General features: G+C 41.2%; 1 protein-coding gene and 1 long non-coding RNA gene across 3 annotated transcripts in view; one reads left to right on the top strand and one right to left on the bottom strand.

Annotated features, from left to right (window-relative positions):
* The window catches only part of SLC35F4 (solute carrier family 35 member F4), a 283,515-nt gene that overhangs the window by 149,157 nt on the left and 110,418 nt on the right, over positions 1-23,940 (top strand). The gene's annotated exons all lie outside the window — the stretch shown is intronic.
* LOC112063470 (uncharacterized) overlaps positions 3,400-23,940 on the bottom strand; it is a 252,602-nt gene continuing 232,061 nt past the window's right edge. Inside the window, exon 3 of one of the 2 annotated variants that reach the window (XR_002890990.2) lies at positions 3,400-3,639. This is a non-coding gene — a long non-coding RNA (uncharacterized lncRNA). Of the gene's footprint in view, positions 3,640-15,421; positions 16,132-23,940 lie in introns of those variants that run through there. The other variant, XR_008618675.1, reaches the window with a different exon arrangement.

Genomic DNA, 23,940 nt, shown 5'->3' with positions numbered 1-23,940 from the left:
AGATGGCTTTGGTTAGTATGGACATTTTAACAATATTAACTTTTTTGATCCATGATATATTCTCATTTATTTGTGTCTTCTATAATTTCTTTCATCAATGTCTTATAGCTTTCAGTGTACAGATCTTTTACCTCCTTGGTTAAATTTACTCCTAAGTATTTTATTGTTTTTGATGCTAATGTAATGGGATTGTGTCTTTTTCAGATAGTTCATTGTTAATGTATAGAAATTTCACTGATTTTTGTGGGGTGATTTTGTATTCTGCAACTTTACTGAATTTGTTAATTAGTTCTAACAGGTTTTTTTTGGTAGAGTCTTCAGGATAGGCTCTATATAAGATCATGTGATCTGAAAAGAAAGACAATATTTACTTCTCCCACCATCTTTATCTAACCAAATTCTACCACATCCTTCAAGTCTAATCTTCCATAGGATCTCCTTTGTATGGCCCGTCACTCCTTAGCACTGGGTTATCTCTTATAGAGTCTGTCACATTTGACATCATATAAGTTTTTTTCTCCCCTTTGATTGTAACTGCTTAAGGGGAGGGACCTGTTCTCTGAACTTTTGCACAGACCCTAACAGAGTCCAACTGAATGTCTTTATCATGACAGACACTAGATAAATATTAGTTGGATAAGATAATAAACAAAGGTAATCTTAAAAATGTAATGTTATGTGAGTGAAAATTATCATTGTGCTGTAAGATAAACATAAATGATCAGTAGTTCACATAAATGGCTGCAATAAATATTACTTTTATATATACAACATAAGCTTTAGTTTTTATGTTGATTATTCATACTATAGTATTATAATCACCCATGTTCTTAATTTTCCCAAATAGCATGTCTATCATTATATATGCCATGATACTAGTTCTGTATCTGACTCTATATAACATCTATAAAATCCTTTACTACCCATGAACTCCCATACTTGGCTGCAAACTGCAGTTCCCTTTGACCTTCAATGTATAAAAAGAAGTTCAGTATCAGTCCATCATAGTAGAGTATATGATTTGCTAACTTTAACATTTAGGCTTTCTGCCTCCAGTTTAGTATGTTATTGAAAAGCTGGTGTGGCAGAAACTGAGTATGAGGAGTATGAGGTTTCATCTTTTCATGTCCTTCCTTCTTTGTTCCTTTTCTCATTCTTTTTTTTATCCAACATTTATGGATAACTTACTACAAGCCAGACACTGTGTTGTGCCCTCATTTACATCAATAAATAAGATGTCACTGCTCTTCTGTGGGTCACAGTCTAGAGGACAAGGAAGAAATGAAAATAAAAACCTGCACATGTGCTAAGTTGTCCCTTCTTTCTCATCTCCTGTTCTCAGTCTATCCCAGTTGGATTTCTGTCCCCACATTACTATAGAAACTGCTCTTTTTGTTTATTATCAATCTCTCCCCACTGGATTATTAGTTACATGAGAACATGGACTTCACCTTTCTTATTTGCTACAGTATCCCTAGCATCTATACACAGTAGGTGCTCTATACTTATTGCCCAATAAATAACTTACAGTGAGGATTTGTACAGAGTGTTAGGGCTATTGGTAGAAAGGATCAACTAATTCATTCCAAGAGATGCTGGCTGGGCCAGGTGGTAACATTTTATTTTAGACTTGAAAGGCGAGGTAGAGAAGGAGTTTAAGGTTAGAGAGATGGGATGTTAAAGGATATTCTAGAAAGAGAAAGTAGAGAGTGCAAAGATGTGAGGTGGGAGAGAGCATGGCTTGTTTGAGAAATAAATGTAATTATCCAGTGTGGGCAGGGACAAAGTGGCTAGAATTCTGAGAAATTTGAACTATATATTTAAAGTGTTGAAAGGTCTTAAGCAAAGGAATAATACACTCAATTTTTATTTTCCAAAGATTCCTCGGGAAACGTTATAGGAAAAAGCTTGGGGAGCAGGGGCCAGGAAGTGAGATCAGATACAAGGAGTTCTTTGTTGGTGGTGTTGTTTTGTTGTTGTTTTAATAATGGCCTCATTCCTAAAAGTATGTGTACATTTGAGATGACTTAGCACCCAATCAGGAGACACTTGCCATTCTCCAGGTAAGTAAGATGTAGACCTGAGGGAAGCTAGTGGCAGTGGACTGGAAAGTGGTAAAATAGACCTCAGAAAAAATTAGGAAGTAGGATTGACTAGAGAGGGGGAGTGGACTGGGGAGAAGAGTGAGAGAGAGGAGTTGATGGTTGTGTGGAGGTTTCTAATTTGATGGGAGGATGATACTCTTAACTGGGGTCAAGACTTTAGGAAATGAGAGGAAATTGGTGTGAGAGGAAATTAGCACATTTTGAAGAATGCTGAATTTGAAACACAGAAAATTCAGATGGAGAAAGAGGAGACACAGAAAAACAATGTTTTTCTTAATGCCGTGTTTTCCTTTATCTTTATAAAGATATTCTTTATTGTAGTTGACAAATACTATGTACACAAGTAACTTCAATGTCATCTCAGCCAGCTTCCCTATGTAGTTACTTTCCCTGGTACTAAACATCGTGTTGCCACGGCACTGTTTTAACCAGCTTTTTCTTCTTGTCTATTATATTCGAGAATAAAAATTTTTAATTAATTTACAATGGTAAATAGTGAGGAACCCTGTTTAATAACTTAAAATGCTGCTTGAATTTCCAAGTATTTGTCACTTGAGGACAATAACAAGATCAACAAATGAATATTACCCAGTAGGAAGAATAGCAGGAGAACCAGGTTGCAGTTAGATAGCATACCATTTGTTACATCTAGGTGGAATCTTGCCCACCTTGACATCTAAATATGGTTGCTCAGATTAAGAGGTGGTACCAACCTCATTATAAAGGAAACACACCTCGGAGATGCAGTCGTCATTAATTTCATCCTGGTCGTCTTTAAGGGCTTTTTCAATAGAATCTATAAACATGCATGATTGTATTCTGTTATTATCCCTGTCTGAGTAAGCAATATAAAGAGCCCACAATCTCATCAAAATAACCCACTGTACCCCGTAATTTATAAAGCTGTTCATGGTGACGCCATAATTAAAGGTAACATCCATTTTGCAATGCAACAATTTGTGTTGTTTCTCCAAGGTCTTAATATGATGCTCTTAGCTGCAATCGAACCTAATTTATTCCAAATTTTGCTTGCAAAGGAAACACTGGGTCCTGCATAGTAGTTAGGAACAAAAATAAACCAATTCCATTTTCCCCCTCTCTCCACTTATCTCTGAATCACTCTTGTAATCTTTCTGTCTCCTGTTCACTAACATTTTTTTGTCTCTCTCTCTCTTTTCCTCCTTAATAACCCCTCCTTCAAATTCCTCATATATTTTTGAAATATCAGTGAATGGATCCTACTCCAGACCAATGAACTCAGGATGTCCGTGAGTAGGATCTATTAGAATTTTCTAAATATTCCTCAGGAAATTCACCTTGAATTGAGAACCACCTCTTTCTAGGGGCAAGACCCTATGAATGATTCCATGGACTTGCATTGTGATAGTTCATCTTCTATCTTCATAATTTTCATCTGAATGCACAACTGTTTCAGTCTTCATATATTGTTGAAAATATTTTTTCTCAAATTAGGGTTCTGTTGTTTATGTTCTTCAGAAATTACATTTCAGTACATTGATGAATTTTTTTCTTTCTGCAAGTAAAGAAGGATTCTATCACTAATAGCTGATTAATTCCTAGTGACTAAGTTAAGGCCAATAAAGAAGATAACCCACAAGGCATTGAAAAGTAGCACCTGCCTATGTATGTGTCCCATAGGAGGGCCTCCCCTTTGTCTGGAGAAGAAAGGGTTGTAGGGGATGGCGGGAGAGAGGCTAATTGATACTGGGAAGGGAGAGAGTTAGTTCAACAACACAGAGACCCTAGAGGAGGAACAAAGGACACAGAACATGGAATTCAGAAGAGCTCGTTGGGCTGTAGAAGATGAGAGAGATGTTAAGAGTAAAGAGAATGTTCATGTTTGGAACAGGACAAAGAACACCTCTGTTCAAAGAGTAACTATTTCATGGGGACTAATCATGAGTGATTCCAAATTCTACACATAAACAATATCTAAACAGGGTCAGTAAAGCAAAAAAACATTTTTAAAATGCCAACTCAAATACTATTCTTGGTACCGCTGCTGCCATATATGGTTATGAGCTTTCTTGTAACTTTTTGATTTATGATGTGGAATTTTAACCAGTGAACCTTGTATGAGTCTGCTAGGGCTGCCATAACAATAACTGGCAGTTATTTTCTCACAGTTCTGATGGCTGGAACCCCAAGATCAAGGTGTCCACAGGTTTGGTTCCTTCTGAGGTCTCTCTCCTTGACTTGTAGATGGCAGTTTTCTCCCTACATATTCACAGAGTCCTCCCTCTGTGTCTGTGTGCTAATCTCTTCTTATAATAACGCAGTCATATTGGATTAGGGTGCACCCTGCTGACTTCATTTTAACTTAATTACCTTTTTAAAGACTCTATCTCCAAATACAGTCACGTTCTGACATACTGGGGAGATTAAGACTTCAGCATATGAATTTGGGGGTGGGGGACACAATTAAGTCCGTAACAAACCTAGACAGAAATAATTCTTAATAAATCTGAAAATATATTTGATAAAGAATTTAGTTATTTTGAATTATTGAGACCCACATTTTAACACTGAAATGAGGTTATCAAAAGCCCTGAAAAATAACTGAACATCCTTGGCATGTGGCAGAGCCGGTCTTGTGCCAAAATGGAACTCTCCTTTTGACTTTGGAGACAAGATCAACATTGTCATATAACTTTGATTCTGGATGAGCTTCTGACTGTATGCTTGCCTGCCTGCAGCCTGTGCCAAAAGCAATTCAGAAAAAAGGCTCTCACACTGAACCTCCATGGTGCTGAGGCAGGAAGAGCACAGGAGAAGAGGGGGCTATTAAAATGGCAGCTGGGGCCTTCTAATGGCTTTCCGTAATCGGCCCCGCTGTACTAATTTGATTTTTTGAACTGAAAACCCCAGGATACTGCCCTGAATGACTGAGCTCATGCTGGAAATAGCATCCTTTAAAGTGTGGGTCCAGGGACAGCCTGCATAGTATAAATAGCTTTAGGAATTAATTTCAAGATATGGGCCAGGTAAGTAAGTGACTCCTTAGTAACATTAAGGCATCTTCAAAGATGTACTATTTTCATCTCTTGATAGATTTTTAATTAAAACAATGACTCAGTAATATGAGAATTAATGCGTCCTCATGAAGTCTAATTTCTGCCTAGAAACTGTGGTTCAGCATTACTTATGTGGAGTTCAAAAAAGGTATCTGGTAACCTCACCCATCCTGAACAGAGCCAGAACCAAGAAATAACCATAAACGGTCCCTGAGTAGCAAACCTTGATGTCACATGCAGGGAAGATAATGCACTTTGTTTCCCAGAGATCTGCTCAGGCCCACTCTTATAACTTACTCTTGATCTTCATGAAGTTCAAATGCACATGGTTATATCTAGTTTCCAAGCCCAAAGACCAGAAGTATCAGATTATAAGGGCTTCTAATGGACAGTATGCAGCAGCAGCAGGAAGGGTCATCTGACTGATCATAAGGAATATTTCAGAAAAGTCTCTAAGGAGCAAGCAATTGAAAAAGCAGTGAGTTGGGGGGGTTGTTTAGCATCTGGGGCAAAGAGCCTGCTCATGTCAAATGGCTTTTGAGTGTGTCGCTATATTATATCCTAGAACACCAGTTGGGATTTGTAGTAATGACCTTAAATAATTAAGTGTGACGTGATCAGTTTATTCTGGATATGACTGCAAAGAAGTATATGATTGCTTGGAAGATTCAGTCCAAATAAAATAAAAGTAACTTTAGTATTGAAAAAGGTAATACTTGTCCTACTTGATAAAAATCACCCATTTAACAATGAAGCCCGAAGCCAAAGATTTACTATAATTGTTCATTTCTAAGCAAAGGGCATTCTCTGCTCTTTTCTTTAAATCCCCTCAAAGTCACCAAAATCAATTTGTGTCTAATCTCTGGTGGTCAGGTCAGGTGAAGGCCTTAACTTTTCTCCAAGGCCGCGCCTGCTTGTACTTGATTTCCTCTGTGACTTTGACTTTCTAATCAGCTGGACAAGGCAAATCCTTATCTTTGCTCAGGATTATTCATAATACTGCTTTCTCTTACTTGCAATAAAGATATAACTAACACACCTCTTTTATAGCATTTTGAAAATCTGGTTCTTCTTGCATATATAATTTATACTCTTCCAAATTTCTGGAACAAATATACGTGTCACATGTAATATCGAGTGGGAATTTTTGCAGTGTTCTGATTTACAATTAAGGCCTAAAGCTCAAAACAAATGATGCTAGGTATCCCATGAGCCACCCACGACTGGGGCTGGACATCTCCCTTCCTCTTTCATACCCCCAGCTCCCTAGGCAGCTAACTAAAGAGCTGCAGAATCTGCCCACAAACCCTCCAACCCTGAGGAGACCCTTGAGAGAGACGACAGGGGGAATGTTCTCTGCTTCAAAGCCAAATGAGTGAGGAGACCCCTGGAGAATCACTCTTATTGACTGAGGGTGCCTTCCAGAAGGGGTGACTGGCATAGGGTTTTTGCTCACACCACAGAGCCATCTTAATGTCTCTGCTGAGAGAGAGGCTGGGAAGGACACTTCTGGAGCCGCTGGAGGACAAGGTGAGGGGAAACATGAGCATGGAGGCTGGTGCTCGTGTCTGGTCTAGAGAGGCGCCCTGGAACAGTGTGTACCAGAGCGGATGTGTGGAGCTAGGAGGTGCCCAGTTTTCTGCTATTTTTTAAATTAATTTTTATTGGAGTATATTTGCTTTACAATATTGTGTTAGTTTCTGCTGTACAGCAAAATGAATCAGTTATACGTATATACATATCCCCTCTTTTTTAGATTTCCTTCCCATTTAGGTCACCACAGAGCATTGAGTAGCGTTCCCTGTGCCATTATGAATAAAACTGCTATGAAAATTCTTGTACAAGTTTTTATGAATATATGTTTTCATTTGGGGGTGGGGGTAATAGATGCCATGGAGTGCAATTGCTAGGTGATAAGGCAGGCATATGTTTTATTTTAAAAACTGCCAGACATTTTTGCAAATGGATTGTGCCATTTTATATTCCTCCCAATGTGAATCAGAGGTCCAGTTGCTCTCTTACTGCCAACATTTGCTGTTGTCAATCTTTTTTATTTTGGCCATTCTGGTAGTTGTTGTAGTGGTATCTTCCTGTGGTTTAATTTGCATTTCTTTTTTTTAAATTATTTATTTTATTTTTGGCTGCACTGGATCTTCGTTGCTGCGCATGGGTCTTCTCTAGCTGCAGCAAGTGGGGGCTGCTCTTTGTTGTGGTGCGTGGGCTTCTCACTGCTTTGGCTTCTCTTGTTGCAGAGCACGGGCTCTAGGCTCACGGGCTTCAGTAGTTGCCGCACACAGGCTCAGTCTCTTGTTGCAGAGCACGGGCTCTAGGCTCACGGGCTTCAGTAGTTGCAGCACACAGGCTCAGTAGTTGTGGCTCTAGAGCGCAGGCTCAGTAGTTGTGGCACAGGGGCTTAGTTGCTCCGGCATGTGGGATCTTCCCAGACCAGGGCTCGAACCCGTGTCCCCTGCATTGGCAGGTGTATTCTTAACCACTGCGCCACCAGGGAAGTCCTTTAATTTGCATTTCTCTGATGACTAATGACATTCGCACATTTGTTGAGGTTAATTGACCATTTATAGATCTTATTTTATGAAGTGTGTGTTCAGATTTTCTGTCCATTTTGGGGCAAAAAGTTGTTTACCAAGTTCTTTATTATTTCATTGATACTAGTCATTAGTTAGATATGTTTCTCTCAGTCTGTGGCTCACCTATTAATTTTCTTAGTGGTATCCATTAAGGAACCAGAAGTTCTTAATTTTGATGAAGTCTAATTATCAGATGTTTTGTTTATGGTTTTTGTTTTCTGTGACCTCTCTAAGATACCTCTGACTACCTCCAGGCCACAAAGTTATTCTGTTTTCTTCTAAAAGTGCTTCTGACACCTCTTCACCCCCACCCACAAGGCTGCATTCATTGCCCTGGACCATCCCCAGAGTAGACATTTCTTTGAGAAGGGTCAGACCTTCAGCCATGCCTCTTGGAATTAAGGGTCGAAAAGGGGAGCAGCCCTATCAGACCAGTATATATTTCTCAAATCTCCTGGAATCCTGGTGAATAAATATTTCTCCATCCTGTTACATGTACATATCACCTTTATTCCACATCCTGAGCCCATGAAAGGTATTATTAGCCCCATTTTACAGATCCGGAAAATGAGGCTCACAGAGATGAAGTAATCTGCTCAAGTCACCCATCTTCACAACTGGAAATCAAACCTTCAAATTGTTGATTCCAAAACTGTGCTTGTCATTACTCCCCTAAACCTGAGACTATACCATTCGTGGTGGCTGTCATTGCAGACCCCATAGCACTTCACTCCCATTTTATTCAGCTGTCATTCCAACCCTCTTATCCCTCCATCTGTATTGCTCATGTTTCTTAATTGGTTTGTCTTGCAAAACAGAGACATATTGAAAGTAGTGTATGAAGATTAACAGGGTTCATGAGATAAGCTGCTGACTCAAATTTGAAATACTTTGTTGCCTTTTCTTGAAGGGTTATTTTAGGCAAATTTTAATTCCCATTTCCTTAAAGAAAATTTTAAATTAGCACCATGAAATTGTGAAAACTGCTTGGTGGGAGGGGGTGGTGTGCTTAAGGTCTCTGTTTCACATGAAAGGATTCAGCTTTTGCCAGGGGTCCACTTTTCTGCCTTAACTATGTTATTCTAACTGTATGTGAAAAAAAACTTACCTTCTAGATCTTTCTTACCATGCTGGATAAGAATCCAAATAAGGACATCTGTTTTTCATTTATTTTTTTCTCATAGGTTTCCAACACTAAAAAGCATATGTCAAGCCCCCTGAAGTAGATATTAAGCATAAATGAAAGCAATATATAATACAGAGAAGAGCTTCACTTTTCAGGAGAGTTATTTTACAACTATATAGCAGCATGTTAATTTTGTCCTGAATGAACATGTTTCACAGGGGCCAATAGCTTATCTTTGTGAGCTTAATAGGGGGAAATGCCAGGGACCTGAATTTTTCCTCCATAATAAACCATTAGAGAGCACATGGGTCATGATGTATGTCATCATGGCCCAAGTTTTGGGTTAGAGAGTTGAGATCACTGTTATTGTAATAAATCTTGATTTTTCACTTTTAAATGTGAGTGTCAGGGCTGGGAGAGAGAGCCCCCTGCCCAGGACAAGTACAGTGTTTTCAGGAACTTTGTTGACAATGGCCTGGCTGAACTTGGCAGCAGCTGTAAGGTAACAGCAGAAGGTGATGGACCTTAGGAGTGAGCAACAGGTAATGGAGCACTTAGGAAGAAGCATGTGACTTCTGGGAATGGGCTGGTGCTGTGACTCAGCCCAACTCAGAGAATGCTCTAGATATGTTCTCTGAACAAAGTAGATCACTGAGCTCCAAAATGCAGACAAGCACCATGTGTCTGAAGCCATGGGACATTTTTCTCTTTTCTCTTAGGTTGGGTTCTCCTAGAAGCAGATCCTGAGCTAAGGATTCAAGTGTAAGGAATTTGTAGAAGAAATGCTGCCAGGAGCAAGGGAAGCAGGGTAGGGAAGGAGAAGAAACCAAGAAAGGATGTGGTTTCAAGTGATGTCTCACACTCAGCTTCTGATTCTCTTGGAAGCTTTAGAATGTTAATTTTACCAGGGTTTGTATTGCTTCATGCTAAAGAAGCTGGGTGTGTTACCAAACCTGGACTTGGCTCCATTTGCCTGTGCATGTTAAAGCCAATCTACTGACACTGGGTTGTGATAAAGGAAAATACCGTGTTTATTGCAGGACAACAAGAAAGGAGAATGGGCAGCACATCTCAAAAGACCCAAACTCCCCAATGGCTTTCAGGGAAAGGTTTTTAAATGCGGTGTGAAGGAGAGGGCTGCAGAGTGTGTAATCAGCTAGTGCAAAATTCTCAGATTGCTTGGCATCAAGGGGAAGTTTCAAGCATCACCTATCTTCTGGTTTCAGCTGGTCTGGAATCCACATCCCTGAGGTCAGCAGTTTTCATCTGGTGGTGGTCTACTTCCTGTATAAATGACTTAGGAATGTGTGTCAGAGCTTGATTTAGATCTTTCAGGGAAGTGGGAGTGACTAGGAGTCCACTCTGCTATGTGGCTGGTTTATAGTCTAAATTGTTACCAGTTTCCCGGCCCAACAGCTATTCTTTGTTTCTACATCTTCACATTTATTAATCATTAACTCTTGAGCCAGCCTTTTGAGACTCAGGGGAGGCCTGGGACACTAAAGCAAAAGCCTTTTACTTTTACTTCCTTACAAACAGAAACACCTTTGTAAGGTGCTCTTAGTTCTGAGACTCATTCCCTTTAACCTTTATTTATTTTATTGAAGTATAGTTGATTTACATTGTTGTGTTAATTTCTGCTGTACAGCAAAGTGATTCAGTTTTATATATATATATATATATATATATATATATATATATATATATACACACACACACATTCTTTCTTAAATCCTTTTCTATTATGATTTATCACAGGATATTGAATATAGTTCCCTGTGCTATACAGTCGGACTTTGTTGTTTATCCATTGTAGTTTGCATCTGCTACCCCCAAACTCTCAACCTATCCCTCCGCCACCCCCCTCCCTTCTGGCAACCACGAGTCTGTTCTTTATGTCAGTGGAGACTCACTCCCTTTAAAAACATTTGGACAACATGTACAGATGGTCTAGTAGAAGATACCTCACCCTCTCCTTCCCTCCCTCCTCTACACTTATTCACACAAATGTGGGGGAGGGCATGTGCATCTGTGAGTGGTCATATTATGGGTGATTTTAATGTTTTCTTTCGTCTACTCTATACTCCTTTTTCTGCCTGACGTATTCTCTCTTCCTGGAAGACCTACATCAAAAGTGACCCCTACCTGATGCCCTTGCCCACGCATCCTTGCCCTAGAGCCCTCCAGGTGTGTGGCCATCCTAGAAGTTTCAGTATCACAGTTCTAGCTTGGAGTCTCTGTCTCCCCCGGGGCAATATTGTGGCATCTTTGTATCCACTAGCAAGCCCAGCCTCCACTAAGCTGAGTGCTGTGCACATACTAGGCCCCTCAGAATGAAACATTCTGAATCTGCCTTGGAGTTTTCTTGACCGCTTCTTGCTTCTCTGAGTGACCACAGTCAACTGAAAAAAAAATTAGATATATTCTTTTGGCCATCATCCCTGTTTTACTGTTTGTGTATCAGTTTTGGGTTTTTATTTGTGCGTGTGTGTGTGTTTGTGTGTTTGCTGTGTAACAAATTACCACAAACTTAATGACTTATAATACATTTATCATTTCATAGTTTTGTGGTCAGGAGTCTGGGCATGGCCTAATTCCTCTGCTTAGGGTCTCCCAAAGCTGCAATCAAGGTGTCAACTGAGCAGCATTCTTAGCTCAGCTGGGAAGAATTCATTTCCCAGCTCATTCAGGCTCGGCAGAATTCCTTTCCTTGTGGCTGTAGGACTGAGAGCCCTAGCTTTTTGCTGGCTGGAGGCTGAAGGCTGCCCTCAGGTCCTGGAAGACTGAAGGTCATTGATTGATCATCTTACTTAGAAGAAGCCTGCGTGATATTGTGCTGAATGAGGAAAGCAAGCCTGGGTAGAACTGGATAATTTAGAACTCTGGGAATATCCCAGTTCAAGTTCTGGGTCTCTCGTCACCTGTGAGAGGCTGTGATGTGATGAAATTGTCCGTTGGTCCTCACTTTGGTCTGTACATGCAGCAAAGGACTTTCCCATTAGCTGAGGAAATTAGCTTAGTATATTCAGTGTCACTGAGATTCTGGGAGCAGAGAAATCCCTTTTGAATCCTGGCTCTACTACTTACTATCCGATGACCTTGAACAAGCTATTTAATATCCCTGAGCTAAAGTTTCCTCAGCCTTAAAATTGAGATAATAATGGTGCTGGCCTCATAGGGTTGTCAAGAAGATTAAATGAGGAGATCTAAATAAAGTGATATACACATAGCTGGCCCATAATTCTATGTCTGGTGCTGTCAATTTGGGCTATTGTTATTATCATTGAAAATTTACAGTTGTGGTCCATGTTAAACAGACTTTAGGAGGATGAGAAGAGTCTGGGTGGGCAGTCTGGAAGGCTTGAAATGAGGAATGGAATATTTTCTACTCTTGCAAGTGTCTTTTTCTCTATGAACCTCTGCTTGTTCTCTAAGGTGCAGTGTATGCATGTGTGTTTGAAAGTGTGAGGAGTGGACGACAAAGGGGAGGAAAGGAGAAGGTGAAAGAAAGTCACAGTATGGTTTGGCCCCACCCTGAAGCAGAAACGTGTGTTAAATCAGCCCTTGGAGGAATAGCAGGGGGCAGGAGGGGGCGGCACACCCGCCCCACACCTTCTTGGGAAGCCAGTGTCACTTTTTACTCTCACTCCTTGTTTAGGCTGTTTTCAAACCTGGAGCCTCATGTGCCACTGAGGCCTTCTGGTTAACGGCACAGGACTGGAGATCAGAAAGCCTAGGTTTCAAAGAAACACCTCCCTAGCTGATAGGGAGGTGTTTCTTTGAAAAAGAGCTGATACATTTATTGCCATACATGGAGGGAAGCGTTGTTTCCATCCTGAGTTCAGTATAATCATGGCTGTCTGGCTTCCCACCCCCATGCTACCTGTTAAATGGACGTCTGCTCTGTTCCAGTGACAGAAGAGAGGATAACACCCTGAAACCCAGTCATTCCTTAGCAATTTTGAAATCACAAGCAGTGTGCTTGCTGAACCTCAGGCTGACATAAATGTGTATTCTCTGCACTTCTGTCTCCAGTTGCTGTCTTGCAATCAACAGATACCTGATTATTAGTAAGTGTCTCTTGAGGTGACGAGCAAAACTAAACCACCCTCATTCTCTTATTAGTTTACAGCCATTAATACGTCCATCAAGGTTTATCAAGTATTTTATTCCATGTACAGCATCGTACTGCTATGAGAGATTTTTTTTTCTAGTAAAAACTGAAACTCCAAATTTTTATATGAACTCTCCCAAACATTGTATGTTGGCAAACAATGGAAAAAAATAAATAGACAATTTGGACCAACTGAAACATGCCTGTGAGCTGCCAATTTGTGATCTCTTGCATGTGCCTTTGACTCACGTCCCAGGATGGTTTGTATTTTCTTGTCATGGAATACGAAGTGATACTGACCTGTCACTCCTAACGAGGCCCCGGCAGCCTGATTTCACCAGCAGACCAATTTATGGAGATCTACACGTTCTGTTTTTAGTTACCTGTGGTGCTTTCCATTGCCCGAACCCTGAGGAACTAAAGGGTTGACGCTTGTCCCAAATGTGTCACTGACAAACTGGAGAAATCTGCGCAATCACACTGAGATGTCAGGTGTGTGTCACTGTGTCCTGGCTCTGGGGTCCCTGTACTGTAATGACAGGTCTCTTATTTGGGATTCCCGGTAGTGCTTTCAGGGGCTGCTGAGTGAACAATAGCAAACAGTTACGAGGCTTGGCAGCAGGAGGGCCCCTGTAGGTGAGGCTAATACTGTGCTTATCTGATCTTTCCCTGAACCACATCAACCAGGGCTCCAGAAGTGGAAGACTGATTGGCATTTGGAGAAAAATGTGAATTCCGTAATTGGACAACAATTAGTGATTAGTTTTACCAAAGGACAAAGGACCACTGTTCTGCTGTTTGCTTTGTTGCTGCTAAATTGTCTTACGTGATGTTGATGCTAATGAGGAATGTTCTGCATCTCGTACAGTAAAACTGAATCAGGAGGGTTCAGGTAGGGGACACAAGGCACACTCAGAACGGGTGATTGAATGGAGTGTAGTAAAGGGACTAGAAGTTTGGTCGGAGTTATGGGAAACCGACGGGAAATAGTGAAGCAGGGAGCTGCTTCTACCCATGGACATGAAGCGACCAGGGAAACGAGTGACTTCCCTGAAAAAGAAACTGTAACTCTAGGAGGGGGCTACCAAATGTGAGTTGTGGTGCTCTTCTAAGATCACAAGCACTGACAACCATGGCCCAGGGGAGGGACCTCTCTCTCCTGCCTCCTGTCTCCTACCAGAGCTTCACACTGGCCAGTCCCAACCATAAACTGGAAGCCTAGGGAGCCCAGTTCACTCAGTCCCCAGAAGTCTGCCTCTGGGAGCACAGCAGGGTGGGAGAGGATGGAGAGTGAGTCTGAAGGGGGAAATGTGGAATATCCAGCACACATTGCCAACTCTTAGAAGATGCGCTAATCACAACATTTCCCTGGTGTCAGTGTCAGCTCATTTCTAATGGGCATTAGTTAGTATGGTGCCCAAATTATTAATGATCTATATAACTTCCCTGAAAAAGGACTACAGAGAAAAGAGGCTCAATCCAAGTTACAGAACTCTGATTATGGTATGAATTTCTGTGCTGTTTTCAAAGGATGCATTGGGAGCTGCTGGAGTGAATGGTGGCAGCCAACACATAGGCCAGGGTCCCAGATGTCTGCCTTGCTGCACTGTGCTTAAGATAATGCTTTTGATTTGAATGGCTTTCAAATCATGAATACAATTTTCATCTCACCACAGGCCTCACTACTCCCTAATGTTATACCTGTTCTTTATGTTCCTGCTGGCTGTTGAATGCCCTTGAGTTTGTGACCCTAAATCTAAACCTCAGAGGAGTGGTTCTCAGAGTGTGGCCAGTATTACTGGGAACCTGTTAGAAATGCAGATTATCAGACTCCACTCCAGATATACTGAGTCAGGAACTTTGAGAGAGGGGCCAAGTACACTGCTTTAACAAACCTTCAGGGACATTCTGATGCTCACCAAAGTCTGAGACTCACTGCTCTAGAAGTTAGGACCCTATTCTCCTGTCATATAGGGCACATTCACTCTGGATCCATAACCTTCATATTCCTTCCCACACAGGAGTTCCATGTCCTGACTCAAGTCCTTCAGGAAGCTGGCCTTTCTTATCAGTAGTATTGGGATTTATTCTTATTGATTTATTATTGCTACAGTTATTTTCTGGTTTAAGATCATTGCATTGCCAATACCATGTTAAAAGGTCCATGAAAGGTGGGAGTGGAACCCAAAAGCCAATAATGTTGGGTTGTATGTCTGACTTTCCTGGGTTGGGCTGGTAAAATACTGTAATAAAATAGATCCTGAAAATTCTAAAGCTTGAGAGCATGTTCTAGTAGGCATGAGGGATATATAGGAATAAATCGCTGAAGATGAGAATACATACACTCTCCCTGCTATGGGGCTGCTGTCTGTCTGGTGAACCTGAGCTCTAGAAGTATTTACCCAGCCAAGCAGAAAAGAGGAAAACAAAAACCTAACCTTGGTTTGGTCCCTGGTTCTTCAAACTATTTTGTCTTGGATTTCTGGAGACTAATTGTCTTGGAAAAACAGGCAGAAATAAGACCATCAAGGATAAAAAGGCTCTTCCCACCTCCTGCTCACTGCTGCCTCCTAGCCGTGGTCCCAGTGATTGGCTGTGAGACCCAGAGGCTCTTGAGGGATTTGAGGCGCCAGAAAGGGCAATGACATGACAGTGACTGGGTGACTGTGGACGAGTTCTTTCATTTCTATCGACGTGGATCTGCAAAAATGAGAAGCCTGAAAGGGCTGCTCCGGTATTCTTTGACTATTTACCTGGTGACAGGATTGGTCTGCCTGATTTAATTTTCACTAAAACTATTGCCTGAGACCATTTAACGTGCAGAAGAAAATTGGCAGTACAGACTGGCATGTGTTGGCCAAGTGGATGCATTAATTCTCTATTGCTGCATAACAAATTATCCCACGATGCACAGCTTACAACAACCAATATTTATTATTTCACCCAGTTTCTGACAGTCAGGAATCTGGGAATGGCTTAATTGGCCAGTTCTGGCTCTTGAGTCTCTCATGAGGTTGCAGTCAAAATGTTTGATGGCTTGATTGGGCTTGACGATCTGTTTTCAAATTTACTCATGATGGCAGGAGGCTTCAGTTTCTTGCTACATGGGCCTCTTCTCAAGGCTGCTCACATATGGCAGCTGGCTTCCCCCAGAGTGGATGATCTGGTAAGGAAAATGAGCCATCAGGACAGTGTCGTTGGTACCCTAATCTCAAAAGTGACATGCCATCAATTCTGCTGTATTCTATTGGTCATACAGGCCAACCCTAGTTCAAAGTGGTAAGGGGCTGCACAAGGGTGTGAACACCAGCAGACAGGGACCATTGGGGTCCTGTCTTGGACCCCATTTTGGAGGCTGGTTACCACCGTGGACCACGTAGCTGCTGATGGATTGCTTCACATCAGAAGCTGTCAGAACAGCTGTGAACTGTGAATGTAGACCCAGCAGGAGGCAGTTGAGAGCCAAAATCTTTTTGCTGATTGTGATGTTTTTGAATCTATTCCAGTTACTGCTTTTGGATGTTTCGTTTACACACTACTGCAACAGCATGGGCTAGTTATATGTGCACATATGCACGCCTGAAGGTAGTGGCTTACAAGGGTTCACCAGCCAAAAAGACTTTGCAAATTGTGTTTCATCTACCCTTTTGGGCCAGGCCCATTTCCTCCAGTTGAGCCCCATTTTTCTAGGATGATCCAACATATTTGGTAACCTCTCACAAACCAACAAGCATCTTCTGAGCATTTGCCTGTTAGTGTAGCTGAGTGGAGATGCAGAGCTCCCCACATTTCCGGTGGGCCTGAATTTTGATGATTTGGGATCACATCAGTAGGTACTAATTTGCCTACAACTGTGCTTACAACTAACTAGCTCACCACTTCATGCTTCTTCAGCAGGCTTCTTGGAGTCGCTTTTTAATTTTTATAGTAGGTCTGCTCCATCATGAAAGTAATTTTTTGCATGATTATTTTCCCAAAACACTTTTCTCTTATTTTGAGGGGAGAGTTTATTAAGTGAAGACATTGATTGTAATTTGTCACTGAGTTGTTTATTTTTCTCACATTTAAGTGAACGATGTTAAAGCTGAGGTCCACACCCTCAGCTAAGTGCTCTTTAATTCACAGAGGAAGAACTCATGTGGTGGTTAAATGCATAGGCTCCAGGACTACATCACTTAGGATCAAATCCTGATTCTGCCATTTACCAGAAGTGAGACCTTGAAGGAGATATTTAACAACTGCTCTGTTCCTCAGTCTCCTCACCTGTAAAATGGGAACACTAGTAGCACCTAGCCCATAAACAGTATCTGGCTCATAAGAAACACTATGTAAATATTAGCCACTGTTGTTATTTAATACTTGCTGCTCCATTTGAGGTCTCTGTGTAGTACACATGCAGCTCGATGTAGGAAGTTACATACTCCAACAGCTGAGACCCCAGGGAGGCTTCCTGGCTTAGGCTATCTGCCAATGTTCTTTTTTCCCTTGCTGCAGGCTCCAGGGACTTGGCCTGCTTCCCTTCCTTTTTCTTTTTTTTTTTAACTTCTAGAATTTTTCAAAAGCCTTCATCATTGCATTTATTTATTTATTTTAAAATTTATTTTATTGAAGTATAGTTGATTTACAATGTTAATTTCTGCTGTATAGCAAAGTGATTCAGTTATACACACACACACACACACACACACATATATATATACATTTTTTTCATATTCTTTTCCATTATGGTTTATCACAGGATATTGAATACAGTTCCCTATGCTATACAGTACGACCTTGTTGTTTTTCCATTCACTATATAATGGTTTGCATCTACTAATCCCAAACTCCCAATCCATCTCTCTCTCCCTCTCCCTCCCCCTTTCCCTTCCTTTAGTTACTGCCCCAATCTCTTTGCCTCTTGGGATTCCTTTCTACTCATGACCAACTGGAAAGGGAGAGGCTTCCCACCCCTTTGCTGTCCTAGAAGCCAGGCACACGGTTCCTGTGCATTTTACGGATTTCCCTGCTAACTACTGCAGGGAAACAGCCCCACACCTGGGGAAGGTAGACAGCCAAAGAAACCTCCCTGAATTCTTATGACTCAAGATTCTGCTTTGTTGTCTCTTGGCTTCCTGCATGATGATACCCAGGAGCCCAGCAGTCCCATCTCCTCTCTTTCCTAAGGAGGAACGTCAGACCCTCTCGTCATCTCTTCTTTCTCTCTGGGTCCTCCTGACTCCTTTCTGCTTGAAGCCTCTGCTTCTAGACCTAAAATATTCAAGTGGGGAACAGTGCATAGAAGTTAGATCATTTATTTTTTTAGAAATACATATTGAGTGTTACATGCTAAGCACTTTTCTAGTGGTTGTTTGCCTGTCTTCTTTGTATCTGGGGTCGGGGTGGTAGGGACAGGTGACATCAAGATCTACAGAGCATTGCCCACTGAGTCAGGCTTCACAATCCTTAGCATTTTTCCAAAGAACCTTAGCAACCAGAATCATATCTGGCTTTATACTGATCTCAGTTTAGGAATTAGTGTTCAAACTAGGAATCAATGATGTGCCCTTAAATGTAAAAGAAAAAAAAAAAGAAAAAATATCAGGAAGCCCCTTGGAACCTGACAGATAAAGGCTCCTTTTTACCTGCTACTTATTTTTACTAAAGGAGCTTCTTTCCTGTCTAATTAATTGTTGAGCATCTCAAATATATGCAAACATACAAAGAAATTTATTGTAGACCTGACAAATACCACGGTCGCTGTGACAAGTACTGAATCAAAGTTGTTTCAACACAGATGTTCCCATTTGATAAAGAGACACTTAAAATAATGAATTGGAACATCTAGAAGCTTACATGTTTGGCATCAGTTTTATTAATAAAGTATTATTAGGAGAACAAATATTTTGTATTAAATCAGAGCTAACTGCTTCTCTGAAAAATAGTATAAATTTCTCCTTTCATAGAGAGGATTTCATCTGTGATGCTTCGTGCATTTAATGGATATTAAGAAATAAAACGCTCTTGTCAGATGATACTAAGCAACAACTATGATCTCTACTTTGAAGAAGGAAGAATGGAGTCACCAAGGAGAAAAGCAACTTGCCTGAGTTTTCATAATCATAGCAGCTCTTTCTCATTGAGCATCTACCATGAGTCAGGCACACTATTAACATGCTTTATGTGTATTCCCATTTGATTCTTCAAAAACCTCCATGAATCAGTTCAATAATTGAGGCTCAGAGGGGTTAGGTAACGTCCTCAAAGTGACACTGTAACTTACCCAATCTCTACCACTGTGTTATATGTATTCAATTAGTGGCAAACGCAAAACTGAAACTTTTCTCTTTTGGCACCTAAGCCTATGTTTCTTTATCTAATTATTTTAGCATGTTTTAAACCCTCACATTTCCGAGAATAATGAATTATCCACCAGTATGATTATGCTAATTAAATCATAGTCAGGGCCTGATTTCTGAGTCAGGGCTGCCACCTATGTGGAGAAGAACTATCCAACCCCAATTGGTAGCATGAACTTTCTGTAGCTGCACAGAATCTCCTGGGTAATGCTATCTGTGACACAGTGGAGAAAAGCAAGGGCCAGCACAAATCCTGTATTTGGGGGAAAATGATGCATGCATGATATTGTGATAGTCTTTCTAGCAATCCTTAGGCTGAGGTGGTAGGGTAAATTATATCACACCCCCAAACCCAACAAATACTAATGGCAATGTGTTGTTAATATAGAAAGTTCATGAACAGAAGAAATAGACCCATAGCATGAGATGGCCCTCAGTTCTGATTTACAGCTTAAATTGATGTATCAGAAGGATCAGTGCTGGACAGTTGTGCTCAACACATTCTAACAGAGACAAAATCCTAACAAGATCAAGCCGTGGTGGGAATCTCATGCCCCTTCCTCCCTCCCCCACCATCGTTGAAAAGTTGAAAGATAGAAAAAGACACACTTGGAAACTAACTTCTGTGGAAAAGACTTGGCAGATAGGAAATCAAGGAAAGCAAACAAAAGCCACTTGAGTCAGAGACCCAGATGATGGTTACATTTGTGCTAATTCATTGATAGCTTTGGGTGTCTAGTCAAAATTGAACCCTGATTCGGCCCCTACCCTGTGTAAGTCTATGTGCTTGGTGCATTGAGGAAACCAACGTGTATATGCCTTGTGGATCATGCTATCTAATAAGCAGAGACAAGATGCACAAATGAATGGAGTCATGATAGAATGTAATCATTGTGCAAAGTCATTTATTCTAAGAATGTCACAGAAGCACAGACAGGAGGAGGATAAATTCTTATCAGCGGAATTAGATAGGATTTGGCACATGTCATTGGGGGCAAGAAATAGCAAGCGGAACAGTAAAAATAAAGGCACAGAAATAGAAGGTTTAAGCAAAGTTTAAATGAAATCAGTAGTTCAATTTACTAGAATACAAGATGTGAATTGGGGGGGTAAAGTAAGAAGATGAAGTTGGGAATGCACGTAGGGAAGAGATGGAACAGCCTGGAGTAATCTGTGCTAAGATGTGTAACATTTATTCTGGAGGCAAGGGAAGCTCTTGGAGACGCTTGAACAGAAGAGTGAGAGGATCAGCCCTGTGCCTTAGGAAAATGATCCCGGCAGTCACGTGGAGCAATGCCCTCTTCCTTTATTCCTCAGGGATGCTCTTCATGGATTATGGGATCAGGCGATCTCATGCATCAGGATATAAATGAGTGGGAGGAATGACACTAAAAGAGTAGCCATTCTAATCTATGAAAATGATCGTTTTTCAATGTTGGCATTTTGTTATGGGTGATAAATTAGGAGTGATGTTGTTAATAACTGGTTGTGATACTCAAGCATTAGGTTATAACTGTTGATGTAGAGGGTGAGTCTGTAGGTGTTAGCACCAAGAACTAAGAAAAGGTCATGGAAGCCTGTGGTGTGGGCATTGACAGGAATACAGCTGCCCTTATCCTTTCAGTCTGCTATAAAAGAATACCGTAGACTTGGTGGATTATAAACAACAGAAATGTATTTCTCACAGCTCTGGAGGCTGGGAAGACCAATATCAAGGCACCAGCAAATTTGGTGTCTGGTGAGAGCTCACATACAAGTAAATAGAGGGTTGTGTTCTTGCTGTGTCCTCACATGGTAGAAGGCGCAAGGGAGCTCTCTGGGATCTCTTCTATAAGGGCACTAATTTCATTCAGGAGGGCTCCACCCTCCTGACCTAATCACCTCCCAAAGGCCTCTTTGTGGGGACACAAACATTCCATCTACAGTAACAGCTTTGGATGAGGTGGTGTAAGGACTGAGAATTAAGCACGAAGCCACAGTGTATGGTTGTGTTTTGGAACGAGCTTTATAGGTAACCTTTGTGAATTGCAGCCCCTAGAGTGATGTCACACACACTCTGCTGCAGCCCTAAATCCTCACACCTCCTCACCACTGCAGGTTTCACAACACTTCTGGATATTGAAGCCCTAAGTTAGGTCCTTAGATCACTTGGATATAAGAAATCCCAATGACGGGTTGCTCTGTTTTTCCAGTCTACCCTACCGTACGCTCTATGAGGACACATACCTGTCAATCTTGTGTTCCTCCACGGCTCTTGGTACAATGCCTCCCACCTCCCCAAAGAGAGCAGGCACTCAACTATTTGTTAAATCACATACAATTCTAGAGATTATTTATCATTTTTTTATTTATCATTTTTTTAAAGGAAGAATAGAGAGGCAGTTCAGTGTCAGCTTACCCTTTCTGATACTAATATACACTGAATCAACAGGGTTACTCCAGATAGTGGAGAGAGACATTTCCAGAATGACTCAAGTTATGCTCTCAAGAATCTGCTAGCTCTAAATGCCATTAATTTAGTAGTCGGGGCCACCATGGAGTACAGAATTAAGGGCCATAACAGCATCTTAAAACATCCTCTGGTTCGGAGGCATTCTGGTATCATCATCAGACCTTTAAATAAGCTGGAATGCTGGGAGCTCAGAAACCTTCCCTGCTTTACAGCTTTCTCTTATGGGTTGAGTGACATCTGCCAAAAATTCAGTGTTGAAGTCTTAACCCCCAAGACCTCAGAGTGTGGCTGTATTTGGAAATAGGGTTGTTGCAGATGTAATTAGTTAAGATGAGGCCATATTGGATAGGGTGGGCCCCTAATCCGTTATGACTCTTGTCTTTATAAAAAAGGGGAAATTTGGACACAGACACACACAATACTCTGTGAAGATGAAGGCAGAGATCAGGGTGATACATGTACAAGCCAAAGAATATCAAAAATTGCTAGCAAACCACCAGAAGCTTGGGGAGAAACATGGAACAGTTTCTTCCTCACAACCCTCAGAAGGAACTGGTTCTTAATCTCAGGCTGCTAGCCTCCAGAACTGTAAGACAATAAATTTCTGTTGTTTAAGCCACTCCATTTATAGTGCTTTGTTCCAGGAGCCCTAGCAAGTGAATACACTAACAAAGAGTGGCCCCAGCCCTGATAAGATGGCCACCCTGGCGGGACCTCTCTTGTATACAGTGGCAGTAGACATCATCTGCTCCCAGGCATGTATTCCTTTAGAGCAACATTTGCAGGATATAGCCAAGGTCTTGATTAGGAAGCCAACAAGGAAGCTAAATAAATTTGTGTTTCCAGCCATTTTATTTGGTACCTAATCTGAGGTGATGGGAAGTGAATCAAAGTCCCAGAGCTGAACTGCTCTCACTACAAGGTTGGACACTGAGCTAACACCTTGGGCGGTGGTCCTAGGGGGTCTCCCCTCCTGCCCACCAGTGATTCCCTCCACATTAACCTCAGGTGCAAAATGAGCGGTACCGAGGCCCTGTTCATCCCCAGTCACTCAGTTCATCAGCAGGGGAAAAAGCCTTGGTTTCGCTGGGTCCTCTCTTTGAAATAGTCTCCCTTGTGAATTTTTTCCCTAGTGAGATCTGACTGTTCCCAGTACACTGAAGTGCTCTTTCATACTTCTTCTTTTTTTATTATTATTATTAACCAGGTATATTTTATTTAATTTTATTTTTTAAACATCTTTCTTGCAGTATAATTGCTTTACAATGGTGTGTTAGTTTCTGCTTTATAACAAATTGAATCAGCTATACATATACATATATCCCCATATCTCTTCCCTCTTGCATCTCCCTCCCTCCCACCCTCCCTATCCCATCACTCTAGGTGTCACAAAGCACCGAGCTATGGGGCTGCTTTCCACTAGCTATCAATGTTACATTTGGTAGTGCATATATGTACATGCCACTCTCTCACTTTGTCCCAGCTTAACCTACCCCTCCCCGTGTCCTCAAGTCCATTCTGTACTAGGTCTGCGTCTTTATTCCCACCCTGCCCCTAAGTTCTTCATGAACTTTTTTTTTTTTTTAAGATTCCATATATATGTGTTAGCATATGGTATTTGCTTTTCTCTTTCTGCCTTCCTTCACTCTGTATGACAGACTCTAGTTACATCCACCTCACTACAAATAACTCAATTTTGTTTCTTTATAAGGCTGAGTAATATTCCATTGTATATATGTGCCACATCTTCTTTATCCATTCATCTGTCGATGGACACTTAGGTTGCTTCCATGTCCTGGATATTGTAAATATAGCTGCAATGAACACTGTGGTACATGGCTCTTTTTGAATTATGGTTTTCTCAGGGTATATGCCCAGTAGTGGGATTGCTGGGTTGTATGGTAGTTCTATTTTTACTTTTATAAGGAACCTCCATACTGTTCTCCGTAGTGGCGGTAAATATTTACATTCCCATCAGTGAAAGAGGGTTCCCTTTTCTCCACACACTCTCCAGCATTTATTGTTTGTCGATTTTTTGATGAGGGCCATTCTGACTGGTGTGAGGTGATTTGCATTTCTCTAATGATTAATGATGTTGAGCATCCTTTCATGTGTTTGTTGGCAATCTGTATATCTTCTTTGGAGAAATGTCTATTTAGGTCTTCTGCCCATTTTTGGATTG

Source organism: Physeter macrocephalus, chromosome 11 (genome assembly GCF_002837175.3).
Source record: "Physeter macrocephalus isolate SW-GA chromosome 11, ASM283717v5, whole genome shotgun sequence".
NCBI lineage: Eukaryota > Metazoa > Chordata > Mammalia > Artiodactyla > Physeteridae > Physeter > Physeter macrocephalus.
This window is presented reverse-complemented; position numbering and strand designations above follow the sequence as displayed.